The sequence below is a fragment of the Panthera tigris genome, chromosome C1 (genome assembly GCF_018350195.1).
Source record: "Panthera tigris isolate Pti1 chromosome C1, P.tigris_Pti1_mat1.1, whole genome shotgun sequence".
Lineage (NCBI taxonomy): Eukaryota > Metazoa > Chordata > Mammalia > Carnivora > Felidae > Panthera > Panthera tigris.
The window spans coordinates 25,175,661-25,197,579 of record NC_056667.1 but is presented as its reverse complement, the minus strand read 5'-3'; the positions used below and the strand labels follow the sequence as shown (position 1 = coordinate 25,197,579).

Sequence of the window (21,919 nt, the reverse complement as noted above, 5' to 3'; positions counted from 1 at the left end):
GCTTTGTCCAAGGTTTGTCAATGACGGGATCTGCCTATGGAAGTTTGGGGAAGCCAGTAATGAGCCTCAGACACAAACACCTTTTAAAAACCTAGATCTATCTGTGCACCAGACGTTTAGACCCAAGGGGTGGGTAGCCTTCTTGGTAGGCATCAGAGAGGCTCAGGATTGGGGCTTGGGCTACCCCATTCTGTTCTTGGCTGTCCTCTAGTTTGATGTGGAATCCTCGACAACTCATCTTCCCTCTCTGCACCTCAGTTCCCTCTGACCATTTCTGTCCTCTCTGAATGCCCAGCTGCCCAAAGAGTATTTGATAAATGTCTGTTGAATGAATGAATGAATCTCTAAAGTCTCTTCTAGCTCTGGTATGGTGAGTCTATGAGCTGGATACATCTTTGGGAAAGAACGAGATTGGCCAAAAAGAAAAACTTTCTCATTCCTATGGGACCCATGGTCACCCTCTATTATTCAAATATGATCTGCCCCTTATGGACAACCTCCCCTTTCTCTTCATCCCCTTCCTTCATTTTTCATCTCCTCTGCACATATTCTTGTGGGTTGAATTGTGTCCCTCAGAAAAGATATGTTCAAGTCCTAACCCCCTCGTACTGGTGAATGTGACCTTATTTGCAACTGGGGTCTGTAGATATAATCAAAGTAAGATGAGGTTATACTGAATGAAGGTGAGCCCTTCTCCAAGAGAACTGGTGTCCTTACAAGAAGAGGGAAACTGGGACATAGACACACAGGGAGAGTGTCATGTGAGGGTGGAGGCAGAGATTGGAGTAATGCATTACAAGCTAAGGCGTGCCAAGGATTGCCAGCAGCCACCAGAAGCCAGCAGAAAGGCATTGAATAGATTCTCCCTTCGAGCCCCCAGAAAGAAACTGACCCCGCTAAGACCTTGATTTTGGACTTCTGGCTCCTGAATTATGAGAGAATCCATCTGTGTTGTCTTAAGCCACCTAGTTTGTGGTTTATGGCAGCCCTAGGAAACTAATATAGGTTTCCAAGGCCGTTATTTGGAAATCACGCCACTGATGCATGTTAACAGAGCCCTAAAAAGCACCAGCGGCCCTGACAGCTCTCCAAATGTTCACTGCAGATGAGTCATCGTTGTGCCTATTGTGGATCTCTGAAACCAAGAAGCCTGACACCCCCGTGGGGGAAGGAAGAAGGCCTTCCATACTGTTAGTTAGCAGGAAGAGGATGCTGGGGGTGGAGAGGAGGGTTCCCAGCTGCTTTCCTTCCCCACTGGGGACAGCCCCAAAAAGGGGACTATCATCCCTATTAAATGTCATTGCCATTCACTTTCAGTCCTTCAGTAAGAGTATGTGGAACACTTATGGTGCTGGGAGTTGCTGGGCACTGGGGGAGAGCATGTGCCTGTGGATGGGGGAGGAATCCTAAAGAAATAGAACACACATGCCGTGAATTGTATGAGCCATGCTAGAACAGGGGTGGGCTTGCGGTATGGTGGGTGACTGGCATGGACTCGAAGATCGGTCCAGCTTGAATCCTGGTCCCGCCACCGCCTTCCACTGTGACCTTGGACAAGTTACTTCATCCCTCTGGGCTTTCGTCTTATTTTAAGTATTAAATAAGATGATGTATATAACACAAGGCCAGAGTAAGTGCTCAATAAATGTTATTTTCATTGTAGGAGAGCAAAGATATTCACCAGAAACAGCTCAGTAAACGAGCAAGGTGATTATGATCAAGCAGGACCCCATCACTTCTTGCCAGACACTATCTGATCAAACGCTCAGAGCAACTCCGGGAGGAAGTTAGTCTCAGTTTACAAATAACACAACTGTGGCTTAGGAATGTAAAAACTTGGCCAAGCTCACAGAACAAGGACAAGTGGCAGAGTCAAGGCTCAAACTAGAGTTCTTAAGCACACATTCTTATTCCTGGGCAATCTTTATTTACAAGTCAGAATGGGGAGGGCAGCCTACAGCATATAGTTGAGGGACAGAGAGAGGGCCTAGGGCACTTTGCTTAAGGCTGTGGTTGCCTCAAAAGTACATTGTTTGTACTGGACTTACATGTTTATTTTGTTTCATTAGCAAATACATTAGCAGTACATTTCATTAGCAAATATAGGGCATTCCAAGCACTTTATGTCAGTAACTCATTTATCCTCACAGGAGACTCAAAGGTGGGTACTGTATTATTCCCATATTACAGATGTGGAAATTGAGACACAAAGAGGTTAAGCAACTTTTCCAAGGTAGGGGAGGCAGGACTCACACTTGCTTCTTTAGCTCCAAGGGACTATGCTCTTAACCATTGTTCTATACAGCATTATCTTTTGGGGTGGTGGTGGGTCGGCTGCCCAAGTGTATATGCCGGGGGAAGAGGGGCGAGAGAATTAATACCCCCCACACAAGCCACCCTTTGGTGCTATTGCTGCAATAAGACCATGAGTAATTTGACCCTATAAGGTGAATGGCAGGATGGGGGCTGTTTAGCCCTGGGATTCTCTGAGTCAACAGCTTTTCATCCCTGCCCCACTTCCTGAAAACTCTTTGCTCCTCAGCTTTGGAAATCCTTTGAGCACAAAGAGCTCATTTCCTGTGGCCAGGAAGGACGGACTAGTGCCTGATGACAGCTCATCTCCCTCATTAAGGCGCTCATAAAAGTGTTTCAAGGAGCCTGACTTATGGCTCCGCTGTTTGTCAAGATCCCCTTCTGCAAGGAGCCACTCTGGTAATTTGGTGCTAGGAGATGTGCAGGAGAAACCAGCTCCTTTGAGTCCAGGAATTATTTATGATCCTAAGAAGAGGGAATGTCATTGGAGAGATAACAAGCCTTCACCAGCACAACAGACTGTTTAATATGCTACAAGGGATGGGGGGGGGGGGGGTGGGCAGCTTCAACATTTCAAAGCTAGCCAGGAAACCTGGAGAGATTCTGTACATGGGGGTTGTCAGTTCCTATGAAAGCTCCTGGGGCAACAACAGCTAACAATTATGGAAGTTTTACTGTGAGCCATTTACTTGTGCTAAATGCTTTTTATATGTTAACCCATTTAATTCTCACGCCATTCCTGTCCTATTTTACAAATGAGGAAATTGAGGCACAGAGGGGCTAAGTAACTTAGCCAAGGTCACACATTAGTGAGTAGCCAAGTCAGGATTTTATTCCACATAAGTCTGCCTCCATGGTTGTGCTTTTGAACACCAAACAGTCACAGCTTAGGAGGAAATTAGGTTTTAAATCAGCCCAATAAGATGAAATGTACATATATTCAAAGTTACTTTTAATAATCCCTTAAAATGCCTATAAAGTTTAGCATATTTGATTTGAGGCAAATGGCCTTGTCCAGTAATCAGAAAGCCACTGAGCTAACCTAAAGGGAGGAGCAGAAGGAAAGTCCAAATGCAGATGCTAATATTTTTAAACTACTCTGCCTTTAGGCAAACTATCAAATCCCTAGGGGTAAAAATCAAGAGGCAGGGAATTATACAGTGTACTTCCTACCTTGCAGGGGTGACTCTGTTCTCTTTTAATATTTAGCCTGTGACCTTAACGCATATCATTTGTCACTTGATATTTTGCTGGCGCAAGAGAGAACGTAGTCACATCTTTTTTTTTTTTTAATTTTTTTTTCAACGTTTTTTATTTATTTTTGGGACAGAGAGAGACAGAGCATGAACAGGGGAGGGGCAGAGAGAGAGGGAGACACAGAATCGGAAACAGGCTCCAGGCTCCGAGCCATCAGCCCAGAGCCTGACTCGGGGCTCGAACTCACGGACCGCGAGATCGTGACCTGGCTGAAGTCGGACGCTTAACCGACTGCACCACCCAGGCGCCCCATCGTAGTCACATCTTAAGAGGAGAGGTGGGAAAGTTCTGTTCTGCAAGTCCAAGTCCAAGCCTAAATGAAATGAACCTGGTGCAACAAGATTTCATGAGACTAGTTTGGAGCCAGATAAACCTAGATTTGAACCTAAATCTGCTATTAACTAGCTGTGTAGCCTTGGGTAATTTGCTTAGCTTCCTAAAGCCTCAGTTTCTTAATCTGTAAAATGGTCATAGCAATAGCACTGCATTGAGAAGATTGAATTTAAAAGTTTATAAAGTAGTGAGTTTGAATATAAATCATAGTAATTAAGTACTAGCTCTTAATAGCTATTTGACCTGAGACAGGTCATGTTACCTTTCTAAGCCTCATTTCTCCTCATCTGCAATAGGGACATAACTGCTCTGCCTACTAACCTCAAAGGTCTTTGTAAAGAAACACTAAAGCACTGTACAAGGGTTGTGTGAGTATCTTCCAGACGCTTAGTATACCTGGAATTGTGAGGAGGCGCTGGGAGACCCCTGCTGGAGAAAACAACTCAAGAGAGTCCTGGCCTGAAGTCAGAAATGGGCTCAGACTTCCACTTTTAACATTTGGTGTGGCTGTGTGACTTTGGGTGAGTGACCTAGCCTCTCTGAGCCTCCACTTTCCCTTCTATCAAGTGGGGTTAACAGTACTGACATCTCAAGGTTACCCCGAGAATCATGTCCAGCAGAAAAGTGTTAGGCACGTGGTAAGCGCTCGGTAACTATTTGCTGAGTCTGAATCCTTCTGAGAGGAGCCAAATTCAGCCCCTCTCCCTCCGCAGGGTGGGAAAAGTGCACGGTGTCTCCGCACAGAATTCAGGTAGTGGAGATGCTCCCGCGGGGCCACTGGGCTCCGGTGCCTCCCCACTCCCCCGCCCTCCCAGCCGTTGCCATGACCACCGGTTCAGGCCCGGAGCAGCACCTAGGCGTGTTCGCCCCAATCCCCGCCTTCCAGAGTGACCATTGGCTGGAACGGGCACGTGACGCGCGCTGGTATGCTAATATATGGTAATCTCCCCCCACGCCCCTCCTCCCCGGGCTGTGTCCGAGTAGCCAGCAGGGTGCGCGGCGCCGAGCCGAGGGGGCGGGCTGAGGGGCGGCCCCCGGGAGAGAGCGGCCAGGTGGAGGAGGAGCGCGAACGCGACCGCAGGTAACGGGCGGGCGCGTGCGCGCTGGGGCCGGCTCGCGGCGGACGGGCAGCGCGCGGGGCACTCGGGCAGCCGCGCTGCCGGCTTAACCCTTTGGGCACCCAGCTGTCACGGCCGGGCCGGGGCGCGGCGGCCGGGTCGGGCCGCGCGGGGCGGGGCACTGCCGTGGGCACCGCAGGCAGGCGGCGGGCGGGCGGCCTGACCCGGGATCCGCGGCGCGGGGCCCGCGTGGGCACCCAGCAGTCCGGCCGGCGGAGCGACCGGCCGCGGCGCGTGGGGTGCGGGGACCCAGCGGCGACCAGGGCTGCGGAGCAGCTGCGGGGCCGGCACTTGCGGCAGGCTGCGGGGGGACCGGCTGGAGCACCGGCGCGCGCGCGCGGCTTCTCCGGGGCTGAGCCCCTTCCGCGCAGAGGCCCGCGCAGAGGCAGCCCGTGGCCTGGCGCGGCCTGCGTCCCCTGAGCTCGTCCCACAGAGTGTGAGGAGACCCTGGGGTCCGGCCTGACCTCGGCGTCCCCCACACAGGCGGGCCTGACAGCCCAGCCGCCGGCACTTTTGACCCGGAGTCACGCTGGGGCCCCTTGTGAGACGAAGGCGAGATTGGTGCTTAGGGGGCACCGGCGGAGGGAACTGGGGACTGTCGGTGCTGGGAGGAGAGGACAATCCCCTAAAGAAAAAGCAGGCCCCAAGATTTGCCAGGTTTGAGAAGGAGGGATGCCCAGGAAAGGCACTGGCTCCTTGTTTTCTGTGCTCGGTGATGACCTGACACTCATGGGCAAAGGTCACTGCCGGACACCTGGATCGGGTCTGTCATGTCCAGAGGAAGCGGCTGTTTTGCGTGAGTTTCTAACAAATTTCTTATAAGGCAAGGTTTAAATTCATCTTTCTTCCTCACCCTTCTAGGTCTGCTACAGAAGTGTGTTCTTTTAATTATCCACCCCCCCTCCCCCAACCACCACCAGTTCGCTAAGATCTGTGGCAGCTTTAGGCTCACGGTGTCGTTTAGCTTGCACTACAACAGAAATGATAGGATGGACCATGTGCCACTAATGTTAAGCTTGCCCTGGGAGCTTCATGGAAGTGTGTGGGTGTGGGTGTGTGTGGTGTGGTGGTGGGAGGGGGGGAATGTTGCTATCATCAATGGGGATGAAAAACTGGCTAATGTGCCAGATATATCAATAGAATTTCCTTTATGAGTCTAAAGTCGTTTCTTCCAAATCGGGGAAAAAAACGGGGCTACACATGAAAAGTACTAGGAACCAATTTGATTTTTGCAAGTGCAAATTGTACTTTCATATTGTTCTTGATGTCTTTCATCACAGAACAACAAACACTTGCTATATGCCAGGCACTCTGCTGTGCCTTGTGCTATGTCTTGGGGATGCAGAGATGAATAAGATAATTAGTCCTTGTCCTCAAAGAAGTAGTGGGAGAGACAAAATTGCCAGTAAAAGTGATCGCATAATAGATGTGTATATAAAGAGCTGTGGAAACACAAAGGAGAAAACAATTAGCTGTCTGAGAGGGTCAGAGAAGGCTTTCCAGAAAAGAACATGTTTAAGCAAGATCTTGAAGGATGAATAGGAGTTTGCCTTGCAGAGAAGATTGAGAAGGACAGGAAGGGCAGCCAAAAAAGAGGAAACAGAAGAGTGTGGTATCTCTAGGTGATTGCTTTATATTGCGGCCATGGCCTTTTCCCTTTCTCAATGAAGTAACTTCCCAAAAGTAATCAAGAATTTCTAATTGCCACTATAATTTTCCTTCTTATTGTTCTTCCTCTTATTTTCCTTCGTATTGTTCTTCCTCCCCACTTTTTCCCCTCATCAGTTTTTCTGAGCCTCGTTCCATACAGCAAGAGGAAAATACAGGCCATAACCAGGGAAGCAATGCTGAATGTCAAATCTGTGAGGTCAGATTTCTGAGACCTGAGGAAGTGAGTAATAAGGTCACAAGCTGGGAGGATCTGGAGCAAGAGAGGATCTGGCCTGTGATATGGGTCAGGACAGGCAGTTCAGGACTGAGACCATGAATCATGCAGGAGTGACAGAGTCCTCTGTTACACGGTGCCAGCTGCAGAGGACAGGGTTAGATCTGACAGCTTCAAGCAACTATTCAGAAAAGGACAGCGCCGTCTCCTCAATAGAATATTTCCAGCATTTCCTTCTTTCTGTTCTCCCTCCCTCCTTACTGTTACCCTCTTTTGATCCCATTTTCCATCCATGATGCACTTTTATTGGGCCTCTTTTACTGAGGGCTTAGCTACCAAAGCAGAGAAATCCTGTTCTGCTGCCTTAGCATCCACCTCCAGAACTATAAATAGTCCATTTTACCTCATAAGCCATCAACTAGCCAGCCTATTTTTACTTCCTAATCATTTGGAAATAGCGATGATGGGCCTAGCGGTGGTACAGTGGGCATCCCCAAAGCTCACCTAATGTTCGAATCAGATAAAGGCCTTTTAGCCTTGTTTAAACCAACATTTATTTTTAGAATGAATAGTGGTGAATTTTTGGCAAATCCCCGGTCTTGAACTGTATTACAGAGGAAGCGATGTAAAGAGGTGATGTGCTTAATGTGGACTGTTAAGATGGACAATTCTGTAAGCGCTAGAGAGTCACGGTGCTATTTAAGTAATTTTCTCGATCACCATGTTTACTGAGCACCTGCTTGTGTGCAAATTCTGTGCTGTATTTGTGGTTTGGAAAACACAGGAAAATGAGAGAGGTGGTGTAGTCTGGGAATTATTCTCTGCTAAACAAGGTTTTGGATCCCAGTTCCACCAGTTACTTGCTATGTGACTTGGACAAGTTAGTTGACTTTGTTTCTTCATCTGTAATAATGCCACCCACCTCATGGAGTTGTGAGGATTAATGTCAAGCAGCCATTCAGTAAGTTTTCAAAGTGATGAAACATGCGGTATTATAGAAGCTGAAGAAAGAGAAAGATCATTATGGACTATGATTCCCAAGGAAGGCGTTTTTCAGAGGCATAGTGAATTTTGTTCTATAGAGAGAAGGAGGGTGGAAGGAATTTCCAGATGGGAGAAATCATGTTTATAAAACACAGGACTGGAGTATGGTAGAAAGTTTTCAGGGACCAATCTGGCAAGATCAAAAGGTTTAAGTAGAGAAGTTCTAAGACTAGAAGTGTTGGCTGCAGCCAGATTTTAACAGGAATTGAATACTGAACTAAGGAGTTAGAACTTTATCCTGTATGATGGAAAGTCTGAAGATGTTTGGTTAGGGAAATGTGGGGTCATGAGAGTCTTTTTAAGAAGAGTCTCAACAACAGTGTGAAGAATAAACTTTAATAGGGATGGGGTGCCTGGATGGCTCAATCGGTTAAGCGTCCGACTTCGACTCAGTTGGTGATCTCATGGTTCGTGAGTTCAAGCCCCGCGTTGGGCTCCATGCTGACAGCTCAGAGCCTGGAGCCTGCTTTGGATTCTCTGTCTTCTTCTCTCTCTGCCCCTTCCCACTCATGCTCTGTCTCTCAATAAATAAACGCTAAAAAAGTGGGTTTTTTTAACTTTAGTAGGGATAGAAAGAGAACTGCACAACCAGCTAGTACATTATTTAAGTAGTCTAGGTGTGAGGGGGTAAGGAATTGAATTAGGGTGATGGAGTGAAAATAAAAAGATGGGTTCAATAAGTATCATAAAGGAAACATGAACAGGACTTTATGACTCACTGGATACAGAGGTCAAGAAACAAGGAAAAATCAGATCTAGCCTTGAAGATGGTTGACAAGATTAACAGAGATAAGACAAAAAGGAAAACCAGTTTGGGGAGAAGAGGAAATGCTAGGTGCTAGATACCTTTTTAAAAAATGTTTATTTATTTATTTTGAGAGAGAGAGAGAGAGAGAGCAGGGAGGGGTAGAGTGGGGAGGAGCAGAGAGAGAGAGGGAGAGAGAATCCCAAGCAGCCTCCACGCTGTCAGTGCAGAGCCAACTTGGGGCTTGATCTCACAAACCATGAGATCATGACCTGAGCCCAAATCAAGAGTCAGACGCTTAACTGACTAAGCTACCCAGGGAGTCCACTAGGTGCAAAATATCTTGAGGTGATACTGGAACTTACAAGTGGACATGTCCCATAAGTATTTGGAAGTGAGAGACTTATGCTCAAAACAGAGAAGTCAAGGAGTATTGTGTATAGAAGATGATAACTGAAGCCATGTGATTAACTTGGCCCACCAGTGGTAGCAGCATAGAAACAGAAGTATGGAGGACCAAGGGCTAAAGCTTGAAGATTGCCCACATTTAGGGAGGTAGGAAGAAGAAATGTAGTCAGTATGGTAGGAAAAAAAGGAATATCAGAGAAGCCAAGGAACCATCTTAGTTATTCATCCAACAAATGCGTTCCCTTTGTGTACCTGAGAGATGCGAGACTGAGTAGACATTCTGTTGGCCATGAGGGCGCATATCACCAAAGTCAGAAGAGAGGGTTTCAAGCTGGAGGAATTGGTCACCAGTATGAAATTGTACAGAGAAAGTGGGAAATGCCCATTTCATTTAGTAAACAGGGGGTCATTAGTAACTTTTTGAGAACAATAGCTTTAGTTCTCGCCCATGGCGGGTGTTCACCCATGGGGGTGGCCACGGGGATATTAAACACCAGAGTGAAAAAGATGTGCCATGAGATGTGGTTAGGAAATGGGGACCGCACGCAGATCACCCTTAGTATGCTTTGTAAAAAATGGGAAAAGAGAAGTAGGAAAGCGGTTAGAGAAGGCAGAAGAGCCAAGCAAAAGATTTGATCTTCCTTGTCTGCTTCATTATTTTAGTTTTCTTAAAACCTCAGTCTCATGCTTTCATGTCCTTTATAGCAGTTCAGTAATTCATTTCCTAAACTTACTGCTCTGACAGTTACCTGCATATTTCATTGAACAATAATAGATCAGCTACCACTTATTGAGTGCTTACTATGTGCTAAACACTTTGTATACGTTCTATTCATTATCCCACTTAATCTTCACAATACTGGATTACAACCATACAATCTCTCGGAAGCATGGAGAGGCTAAATAAATTGCCTAAGATCACACAGGGGATCTGGGATTTGGACCCAACTCGGACTCTAAAGCTCTTCTAAAGGACCATGCTGTAATAGTCCCTGAAGGCAGGGCCAGCTTCATGAGTGTGCAGCCTATGCAACCTCTCGGGGCCGTGCATTTAGAAGGGTATTCTCCTCCCTGCATCTCCTCATTTGGTTTAATGCTCTGTTGTTGTTACCTTGAAATTCTTAATATTTTTTTTTAAGTTTATTTATTTATATTTGAGAGAGAGAGGAAGAGGGAGGGACAGAGAGAGAGGAAGAGAGAGGATCCCAAGCAGGCTCTGCCCTGTCAGCACAGAGCTCAATATGGGGCTCAAACTCGTGAACCATGAGATCATGACCTGAGCCAAAATCAAGAGTTGGACGCTTAATCAACTGAGCTACCCAGGTGCCCCTTAATAATTTTTAATGAAAGCCCTGCTTTTTCATTTTGCACTGGGCCCCACAAATCAGGCAGCGAGTTCTGCCTGCAGGTATTGATACTTTGCCTAAAGCAGGAAAAGCATGTTGTGCTGAATCCCTTGTTTTGCTTGTGTAGTGTATCTAAGTCCTTGTTGTGTCATGGTGCACGGTCACATTTTCCTGTGGGCTTCTCACTTTGGATTCCTGATGGAAAAGGCAAAGGGGGGATATTTTGAAGTTCAAGTAGATAGCCAGTAGGAAAATAGAGAATAAAAAGGCAAGGAACTATTTACCAGGAATGGCTCCTGGAAACTCATCCATCGAGTCTTGAGAGTATTATTAGGTAGAGTTATAGTCCTGCTGCTGTCTTTACTCCCAATTTAAATAAGAAATGAGTTCATTTCTATTCCTTTTGTAGTCAAATAGTCCCATTTGCTTGTAGGAAGCTATGGCGACCGTTTTTAACCTACTGAAACAGAAATTGGGGTTGAACAGGTATAATACAACTTGTCTGCCCTGATCTGATGTCTTTTTAGCCAGGCTGATGCCTCCCCTGCACCCCCATACCAGGGACTACCCAGAAGCTGTGAACCATGCAGCCCCATTTACCTCATGTGTCTTGAATGTCCATGTTCCACCCTAATCTTCGTCGCCTGCTCTATTCCTTTATCTACCCGTATGAATCATGGAAGCCAGGAAAACTTAATCTTGGATATTATCTCTTATTTTTGGCTTTACAGTCATTACTTGGCACTGACACCAAATGAAGTTTTTCTGGTCCTCACGATTATTGCTCTCTCAAAAAACAACTTTTCCTTACCCTCTTGCTCCTCCCACTCCCGGTCCCTCTGTGTAATCATTTGACCAGTACTGACCAAGTCCTTATAGCACTTGATGCTAGCTGACCACCTGACCAGGTCCCAGCACCAGCCAGCTTAGATCCTTCTGTGGAGGATATCAGACAAGACTGTGATTGTGTTGCTTCCTCCCATTACCTGTGTCATTCCCGTTCAGAGTGCCTGTTCTCACTTTCTTTTTTGTTTTTTAATTTTATTTTTTATTTTTTAAATTTTACATCCAAATTAGTTAGCATATAGTGCAACAATGATTTCAGGAGTAGATTCCTTAGTTCCCTTTACTCATTTAGCCCATCCCCCCTCCCACAACCCCTCCAGTAACCCTCAGTTTGTTCTCCATATTTATGAGTCTCTTCTGTTTGGTCCCCCTCCCTGTTTTTAGATTATTTTTGTTTCCCTTCCCTTATGTTCATCTGTTTTGTCTCTTAAAGTCCTCATATGAGTGAAGTCATATGATTTTTGTCTTTCTCTGACTAATTTCACTTAGCATAATACCCTCCAGTTCCATACACATAGTTGAAAATGGCAACATTTCATTCTTTTTGATTGCCTAGTAATACTCCGTTGTATATGTACACCACATCTTCTTTATCCATTCATCCATCGAGGGACATTTGGGCTCTTTCCATACTTTGGCTATTGTTGATAGTGCTACTATAAACATGGGGGTGCATGTGTCCCTTCAAAACAGCACACCTTTATCCCTTAGATAAATGCCTAGTAGTGCAATTGCTGGGTCGTAGGATAGTTCTATTTTTAATTTTTTGAGGAATCTCCATACTGTTTTCCAGAGTGGCTGTACTCCTGTTCTCACTTTCTACTCCCAACATGGACCAGGTGAGCCTAAGAAAAACTCTTTATAGTTTTAAAGAGATTTAGAGTATAACCCTATGGCATATGTCACGAAACAAAGTTTCAATGGCCAGGTGTTCTCCATGGTCTCCTACTTGTGCTGGTGGTATAGTCTCCATAAGGTCCTGTAGTAGTCATCTGCTGCTGTGTAACAAATTACCACCAAATTTATCAGCTGAAAGCAACAAACATCTCTATCTTTTAAGAGTCAGTTGAAGCATTGTATCTCAGAAGCATTTCCCAACTTGCTTTTAACGAATTAGTATCCTTACTCTCTGGTCTTCCTTTGTACTTTAACATGTCCTTATAGCACTTACCACAGTGTTGTAATTGCTAGGCACCAGGTCTTTTTCATATCTGTAGCTGCAATTCCTCAAACCATTCCTTGAACATAGCTGATGCTCAATAAATAGTTGTTGAATATGCTTAAAAATAGCTTATACCTTTATATACTTTCTACTCTAGAAAACTTATATATACTACCAAGTATTTAGCCTTATGCCCTATGATAAATATACCCTTCTTCATCTCCCTGTCTAAAGGCTCAAGTGTCACGTTGTTGAAGATGTAAAGAAACCATTGTATATGTCAAAGACTTGTTGACACACCAACTCACCTATTCCAGGGAGGACTTGTTGAACTTGTCTGGGTTAAGTCCCTGTTCCGTCCATACTCTGAAACCAGTTCTGACCTTTGTAGGAAATTGTATAACAAGCCCCTAGCCCAAAGATACTTGGCTCAATAACAAAGCCAGCATTGGTTCACTATTTAAATATTTGACTATAAACTTTATGAAGGCAGGACCTGGGTCTGGCTTATTCACTGCTGTATTCCCAGCACCAAGTACTATTTGATGCTTAATAAATACATGGGTGATGAATTAGTGGCACTCCATTCTTGAGTCGCATGTTCCATTCCTGTTATCCAGGTCCCGAACTCTGATCACCCAGAATCTTAGGCCTGAGTTCTTCACTTCATATGGCCCATTTTGTCTTGCTCCTTGACTCTTCTTTTCCAGCTCCTCATCATAGCTGATCTTTGTGAATTTGACCCCTTGCTTATTCTGAATTAAGGTTCCTCTTCCTGTCTTGATCTTTCTAATAATATTGGCCAGATGCCCTTAGGAGACTATTCTTTTCTCTACCCATGACCAGAAACTGTATGTGTTGAAAAGTATTGAACTGAAGAGAATTCCATTCAGATTTCAAAAGAGAGGAGACAGGCCCCTTAAGAAGTGAATTTTGGCCAGAAACCAAATTGTAAAATTTTGTGAGTCTGTTAAACTGATTAACTTGTAAACTTAAGCAATTCAATGCAAATTAATTTTTATACCAACCAGCAAATCCAAGGAGGGGAGGGAATTAAGTGAGTGTGTAAATATGGTTGCCAGGGAGACTTTTCCTGACAGAAGAGAGAACCTCACAGGAATGTATACAGGCCCAAGAAAGCAATGTAACCTGATCTTTCTCTGTTCTCTTTTTGATGGGGGAAGAAAACAATGTGGAAACCATGGGTACAGATAAGGGTGGCTTTAGGCTCTTCTAGAGACTGGAGGAGTAAGTTCTCCTTCTTGAAACAGGGCTGAGTAGTAGAGTTTTCCAGAGCAAAATGACTATTACAAGGCACCTATTCCTTCCGAGGAAACTTCTGGAAATGTAGAGCACTGAATCCATCTCTGAAATAGCATTCATTCATTCAACACATGTTTATTAAGTACTTTCTAAATGGCCCATTGCCCAGATGGGAATATGGTTATAAGGATTGATAATAGTTTGAAGGTACTGTATCATATCTAGTGGATGGTCTTAAATTTTTGTCTAAATAAATTTTTTGAAATAGAAGGTAATATATGGACCTAAATATTTAATGCTTTTTAAATTTTTTAAATGTTTATTCATTTTTTGAGAGAGAGAGCGTGAGTTGAGGAGGTGGAGAGAGAGAGGGAGACACAGAATCTGATGCAGGCTCCAGGCTTTGAGCTGTCAGCACAGAGCCCAACGTGGGGCTCGAACTCATGAACGTGAGATCATAACCTGAGCCAAAGTCAGACAGTTGATTGACTGGGCCACCCAAGTGCCCCAATGCTTTTTTTTTTTTTTAAATAATATTCTTTTTTTTTTTTTAAACATTTATTTATTTATTTTTGAGACAGAGAGAGACAGAGCATGAACGGGGGAGGGGCAGAGAGAGAGGGAGACACAGAATCGGAAGCAGGCTCCAGGCTCTGAGCCATCAGCCCAGAGCCCGACGCGGGGCTCGAACTCACGGACTGTGAGATCGTGACCTGAGCGAAGTCGGACGCTTAACCGACTGAGCCACCCAGGCGCCCCAAAAATAACATTCTTTTATGTTATGTCATGTTAGTCGGTTGAGTGTCCGACTCTTGATTTCTACTCAGGTGATGATGATCTCATGGTTCGTGAGATCGAGCTCCTCATAGGGTTCTGTGCTGACAGTGTGGAACCTGCTTGGGATTCTCTTTCTCCCTCTCTCTGTCCGCCCCCCCGTCTCTCTGTCTCTCTCAAAATAAATAAATAAACTTAGAAAAAATAAAATTCTATCTGTAGTAAAAGCATGAGCACAAGTGTATTTTCTGCTATTTTTGTATTCTCAGGTCATTGCTCTTGAGAAAAACCTAACGTGAAAATTGATCCATAAAGCCACACCTCAAGGTGGATATTCATCTAGTGACAGTGTCATCTGAATTGTAGGTGTAGTACCAGTTAAGGACAAATCCATCTCCTAGAGAGCTACAATCCAAAGAGACCCTAATATTTTAGCTACAAATGATGGGTGGTTTGAGGTCTAAAATCTTGGCTGTAAAATGCATTTGGGTTGAAATGTGTAACACTGTCACATATCTGAGGCCTACCCTTTAGCGTCTCCCCGTGTACTTTAATATGCTGGAGTTTTGTACTGTGTATGGTGCCTTTCAGTGGCCACAGAGAGGGAAGTAGAGGGTAATGGTTAACAGCATGGACACGAGAGCCAGACCGCTTGGGTCCCAGCTCTGCCTGTACCACTCATTCACTGGAGCTTCACAGCTTTCTTCAAGTCCTTCCCCCCTCTGCTCCAGTCTCTTTGTGCACAGAGAGGATAATAATAGTACCTAGCTGGAAGAAGTATAGAATTAAACAGGTTAATATGTGTGAGGTGCATAATAAGTACCATGTAAGTTGTACCTCTTATTACTTCCTGTGTCCTCCTAGAGAGTAGGGTTGATTTCATTTGAAGGAAGAGCCAGTTGAGATGTATAGAGGTAAAATTTCCCTAAAGTTGCACAGTAAGTTTGGGCTCAAATTATTCTCTTTCTTTCTTCCTTTTTTTTTTTTTTTTTTTTTTTTTTTTTTGAGAAGGAGTTTGCTTTACTGGGGGGAGAGCACTGTACATGATCAACAGATGAAGGCAGCCCAGTGGGCATCCTGCACATCACACTCAAAAAGGTACTCAGGAGGTTTTGCTAAGAAAGATCAACTGGAACATGGGTTCCTCTGGGTAACTTCCCCAAACTCATCCCTCCTAGGAGCTGGGACACTCCCGACCATTTCCTTGAAGGCAAATGTAGTCATTACAGATAGAGCCCCTCAGGGGTGCATTCTTGTTTTTTATAAAGAACATTTTCTTTAGATTTTTTGAAATCTCCATTTGTTGTTTTCATTCTACATTCTCTCAAGGCCATCAGACCAGCTTCTGTACAGATTGCCTTGATGTTGGTCCCAGAAAGGCCATCTTTAGCCATGATCAAGTCATCCAGGGCCACATCATCGGCCAGCATCATCCTGCTTGTGTGGATCTGAAAGATGTGCTTCTTAGTCTTTTAATCAGGCAGGGGGAACTCAATTTTCCTGTCTATGTGGCCTGGTCTGACAAGTGCTGGATCCAAAGTTTCTATTCAGTTTGTGGCCATGACTTTCACAAGTGAAATCCATCCAACTGGTTCAACAGTTCCAACATTGTTCATTGAATTTCTCTCTCACCGCCACAATTTGAGGCATATCTTTTTGTTCCAGTGGCTTCAATTTCATCAATAAACATGATGGATGGTGCATGTTCTTCCACAGCTCGAAACAATTCCCGAATGAGTTTGGGCTTCTCACCTAGGTACTTCTGAATCAGTTCAGAGCCAACCACTCTTAAGGAAGTGTCTGAGGCTTAGTTTGCTACTGCTTTGGCTAATAAGGTTTTACCTGTGCCGTGGACCATAGAGAATAACCCCCTTTGGGGGCTTTATACCCATCTCTTCATAATATTCAGGATGAGTAAGAGGAAGCTCCAACAGGTTCCTTAATTTCCTGGATTTGGTTGTCCAACCCCCCAATGTCAGCATAGGTTTCCTTGGGGTCCTTTTCTACCTTCATCACTGTGACCAAGGGATCCGTGTCATCCATGAGCATGCCTATGATGGCATGCACCTTGTGGTTGAGCAGGACTGAGCAGCCTGGCTCCAGCAGATCCTTGTCTACAAAGGAAAGAATGCTGACATTGTGTACTGTGGGCTCAGATTATTTTCATTCTTAATTTAGCCCTGAAGCTTTCCATTCTACTTAGTAAGAAAGACAGAAAATGAGAATTGGAGTAGGAGAGACGAACGTGGCTTTGGGAGCATTGTGAAATAGGGATTATTTCACAAAAGATGCTGGCACTACAGCATACGAAAATGAAGTTGTCTTCTCAAAGGCAAAAGAGTGTAAGAAATGGTTGGGAACCATATAAGACAGGGGATGTCATACAGGGGCAGGCCTGTCATATGTTGAGCCCCAAATTCTGTCTCTGATCATGATAACAAGGGACAGTTGGAGGGGGTACTGTAGCTGCCATCCATGATGGGATCTTCTGGTTATAGGGATGGACCCACCCATCCCTAACTGTCTTAGGGTCCTGCCTAAGGACACTAAGGCTAGTTCACTCAAGGATTTAAGCTCTATTTCTATTTTGGGTCTTTAAAATCTGTTCATTTATTCAACATTTTTAAAAATCTGTACCCCCATGCTAGTAGCTAGGGATGCAAAAATGACTAGAACCCAATCCTGGCACCCCAGAGGTTTATAAAGGAAGACAGATGTGGAAATGTTGATTATGGTATTGTACTTAGTGCCATTAATAGGAGTATGGGCAAGGTGTTTTGAGAGCTTAGAGGAGGGATCACTTAATTCTGCTTAGAAATGTCACCTTCTAGAGAAAGTGACATTTTAAATGACGACAGGAGCATAAGGAGTCCTCAGGTGGACAGTGTGGCTCAGACAGGAACACTATGTACCAAGGTGGGGTGTTTGTGTATGGGAGAGCAAGTATACTTGGAGAGTTCCAAACATTCTGACATGTTCAGAACAAAGCGTACGAGTAGGATAGTGGCAGAAACAAGGCTGAAAAGTAGGTCAGCAGCAAATACAAAGGCTTGGCTGGCCAAGCTAAGGAATTTGGACTTACTGCGCAAGGCCCTGAAGAGCTATTGGAGCACAGGAGCAGTGATGGGGTCGGGCCTGCCTTTTGGGAAGATTAGAGCGGCACTGTGGAGGGTGGTTTGGACTGAAGTGAGACCAGAGACAGAATCACAGGGTTAGAAGGGTGCCTCTAGTTCCACTTCTCATCTCCTGCCAGTATTTTTACTGTCGAATATATGTACTTGTTCCTTCAGCCCAGATTTATCAATGGCATGCCAGGTACAGGGCTAACTGCTGGAAATTCTAGAAGAAACCACACACAACCCTGCCTTGGAATTACTTACAGGGTCTTACTTGTCCTAAACAAAAGCTTGCTTGTGTTTTTAGTCCTCCTTGTCTACCTTATGCCTCACCTTGGTCCCAGGGCTGGTGTCCTGTATATGAAGATGAGCTGTATTGTGCTGGCCTTGTCTATGCTCATCATGATGTCCCTGTCCCCATTATAACTCCTCTCAACCTTCATCTCTCCTAAGCACAAAGCTCTCATCACTTAATGAATTCCTATGGAGAATGAATCAATTACATCCCCTTTTTAGACTTCTGCTATTTAAATTCTTAATTTACTCTCATTTCCCCAAACGTCAGGCACTCTACGTTAGTGCTCTTAGTCACATATTAAACATTTCAGGCCCTACTTCCTATCCTTTACTAGCTTACAAAGTCCTTACTCTCTTCATTCTTTTTTTCTTACCCCAAGGACACAGATACCAGAATTGCAGACTGCGTTACTTTCCATGTTTTTTCTTTTTTTCTTTTTCTTCTTATTTTATTTGAGAGGCAGGGTGTGTGTGTGACCAGGGAAGGGGCAGAGGGAGAAAGATTCTCTCTCTTTGAAAGAATCTTTTTAAAAAAATTTTTTTTCAATGTTTACTTATTTTTGAGACAGAGACAGAGTGTGAGCAGGGGAGGGGCAGAGAGAGAAGAAGACACAGAATCTGAAGCAGGCTCCAGGCTCTGAGCTGTCAGCACAGAGCCCTATGTAGGACCCGAACTCACGAACCATGAGATCATGTCTTGAGCTGAGGTCGGACACCCAACCGACTGAGCCACCCAGGCGCCCCGTCTTTGAAACAATCTTAAGCAGGCTTCACATTCAGCACAGAGCCCAACGCGGGGCTCAATCCCATGACCCTGGGATCATGACCTGGGCGAAAGCAAGAGTTGGACACTCAACTGACTGAGCCACCCAGATGTCCACCCCCCACCCCTCACTACCCCGTGCTTTTTCTATGTGGCGTTAATGCCTTTCACCCATGAGATCACAGTCCCCAAAGGAAAAACTCCTCCCACTCTGAAAATCAGGAAATTGAAGATGAGAGGATATTTCCACTGCGATAGAATAACAGAATTTTGTTAGGAATAGTAGTATTTAGTCCATAATAATACATTGTGATTATGGTTTATTGAGCACTTATTACATATGCTAATTGCCATGCTAGAACTTTACATGAATTCTTATTTAAACCTCAAAGCAACTCTGCAGGGTAAGAACTCTTATGATGCCTATTTTACAGATGAAGAAACAGGCTCAAAGAGGTGCAATGATTTGTCCAAGGTCACATCATTAACACATAATAGCGTCAGATCCTGAACTTAGGCCTGATTCTAGAAGTGCATTTCTTCACTACTGTGGAGCACAGAGTAAAGGTGCAGGGTCTGAGTGGAGGTACCTTGGCCATCAAGAGTGAGCCAGTTGTCTTCAATGTTTAGCCATAACTGCAATCATCAAATCTAGTTCTTGGTTCTTTTTTTCTTTTGTAATTTTATTTTATTTTGGAGAGAGAGAGCATGCTCAATCAGCAGGAGAGGGGCTGAGGGTGGGAGAGAGAGAGAGAAAGGGGGAGAGAGAGAGAATCTTAAGCAGTCTCCACAATCAACATGGAGCCTGACATGGGGCTCGGTCCCACAACCCTGGGATCATGACCTGAGCCAAAAATCAAGAGTTGGTCACAGAAGACTGAGCCCCCCAGGCGCCCCTCTTGGTTCTTACTAATCATTTTAATAAGCTATTTTATTTGGATCATAATGGCACAGTAATTTTCTAGTAGCAGCCCCTCCCTCCAAAGTTGTGATGTTTGTCCTAATTTTATAGATTTGACTTTGTATGTTGGCCCTACAGAAATGTTATAGTTCATGACAGATGCTATGCTCATAGTTCTGGGACCTACTTCAGGTGAACAGACTGTGCCTTGGCATATGGCTGCATATTCTAACAGGTTTGTTGTAGAGACACCTAAATGTCCTTTTAAAAATGTTATATATGGGGCGCCTGGGTGGCTCAGTCAGTTAAGCATCTGACTCTTGGTTTCGGCTCAGGTCATGATCTCACGGTCATGAGACTGAGCCCCAAGTCAGGCTCTGAGCTGAGTGTGGAGCTTGCTTGGGATTCTCTCTCTCCCCCTCTTCTCCTCCCCCACTCGCATTCTGTCTCTCTCTCTCAAAATAAATAAACATTTTTTTTCAATGTTATATATGTTGTAGTTTCCACACAACCTCAGTCTACCCCCAGGGATGGGTGTAGTAGGCTGAATAATAGCTATCCAAAGATAATTAGGTCCTAACCCCTGGAACCTATAACTGTTACCTTATAAGGAAAAGGGGTCTTTGCAGACATGATTATGTTAAGAATCTTGATATGGGGAGATTATCCTGGGAATCTGGGCAGATCCTACCTCCAGCCATAAATGTCATCCTAAGGGAGAGGCAGAGGGAGATTTGACAACAGAGATGAGGAGGCAGTGTAAACACAGAGGGAGAGATTACAGGGGTGCAGCCACAAGCCAAGGAATGTGGACAGCTGCCAAACTCAGAAGAGTCCAGGAGTGGATTCTCCATGAGAATCTCTAGGGGGAGTGCAGCCTGGTCAACCCCTTGGTCTCAGCCCAGTGAGACTGATACTGAAATTCTGGCCGCCAGGACTGGGAGAGAATAAACTTCTGTTGTTTTAAGTCAGGGATTTTGTGGTAATTTGTTATGCTAGCCACAGGGAACTAGTGCAATGAAAATGGTCACTTTTTGTACTGCTTAGTTCATTTAGAGGGCATATACCATGTCTTAGTAAAGGTAACAACCAACTACTATAACATGAATAATAATAACAATCGTTTCAGCAGACAATTGTGCAATGCTCACTATGTGCCATGTACTATTATACACATTTGGGATGTATTTACTCATTCAATTTTCTTTCTTTTTTAAATTTTCTTTAATGTTTATTCATTTTTGAGAGAGAGAGAGAGAGAGAGAGAGAGAGAGAGAGAGAGAGAGATGGAGTGCGAGCAGGGGAGGGGCAGAGAGGGAGAGAAACACAGAATCTGAAGCAGGCTCCAGTCTTCAAGCTGTCGGGACAGAGCCCGAGACAGGACTCAATCTCATGAACTGTGAGATCACAACATGAGCCAAAGTTGGACACTTAACCAACTGAGACACCCAGGTGCCCCTACTCATTCAGTTTTCATAACAGCCCTATGAGGGGAGTTCTATTACTGTCTCTACTGTAAGTGGGAACATTGAAGTACAGAGAAGTTGGGTAACTTGGCCAAACTTAGGTAACTAGTAAGTAGTAGGGCTAGGACCTGAACCCAGGCAGTCTGGCTCCAAAAGTTCATGCTGTGAAACATCACCGCACCACACAGGAGTTTGCACGTGGGAGGCGTTCAACAAAGGACACTGTGACGCTGTCAGTCCTCTGGCCACTTCCTCTCTCCACGTTTTCTGCCATGTTCGCTGCATTTGCCTTCCTCCATTTGTTCTTCCTTATCTTTAATGTCTTGTCTCTGTTTTTTTTTTTTTCTTTTTATAATAGCCTTGTGTGGTTTTGGTATCAGAGTAATCCTGGCCTCATAAAATGGATAAGAATTTCCCTTTTCTGTTTTCTGGAAGAGTTTATATAGCATTGGTTTTATTTCTTTTTTGAAATTTGAATTCACCAGTAAAATCATCTGGGCCTGGCATTTTCTCTATGGAAAGCTTTTAAACCAAGAATCTGTGTTAATAGAAAAAGAGCTATTCAAGTTATTTCTTCTTGAGTGAGCTCTAATAGCTTGTATCTTTCTAGGAATTTGTTTCATCTAAGTTGATTACTATATTGGCTATAGGATCCTTTTAATGTCTGTGGGATCTTTCATTCTTATTATATATGGCAATTTGTGTTTTTAATCTCTTTTTTCCCCTAGTCAGTCGGATTAGATATTTATCAAGGTTATTGAATTTTTTCAAAGAACCAGCTTTTCATTTCATTGATTTTTCTCTATACTTTTTCTGCATTCTATTTCATTGATTTCCATTCTCATCTTTATTGTTTCCTTCCTTGTGTTACATTTCATTTGC

General features: G+C 44.4%; 1 protein-coding gene and 1 pseudogene across 2 annotated transcripts in view; one reads left to right on the top strand and one right to left on the bottom strand.

The window, feature by feature from the left end:
• The first annotated feature begins 5,358 nt into the window (after positions 1-5,358).
• The window catches only part of PHC2 (polyhomeotic homolog 2), a 115,445-nt gene continuing 98,884 nt past the window's right edge, over positions 5,359-21,919 (top strand). Inside the window, exon 1 of one of the 2 annotated variants that reach the window (XM_015542197.2) lies at positions 5,359-5,817. The gene's annotated coding sequence lies outside the window, so the exon portion shown is untranslated. The remainder of the gene's footprint in view (positions 5,818-21,919) is intronic. The other variant, XM_042996371.1, reaches the window with a different exon arrangement.
• On the bottom strand, positions 15,718-16,971 carry LOC102949643 (annotated as a pseudogene).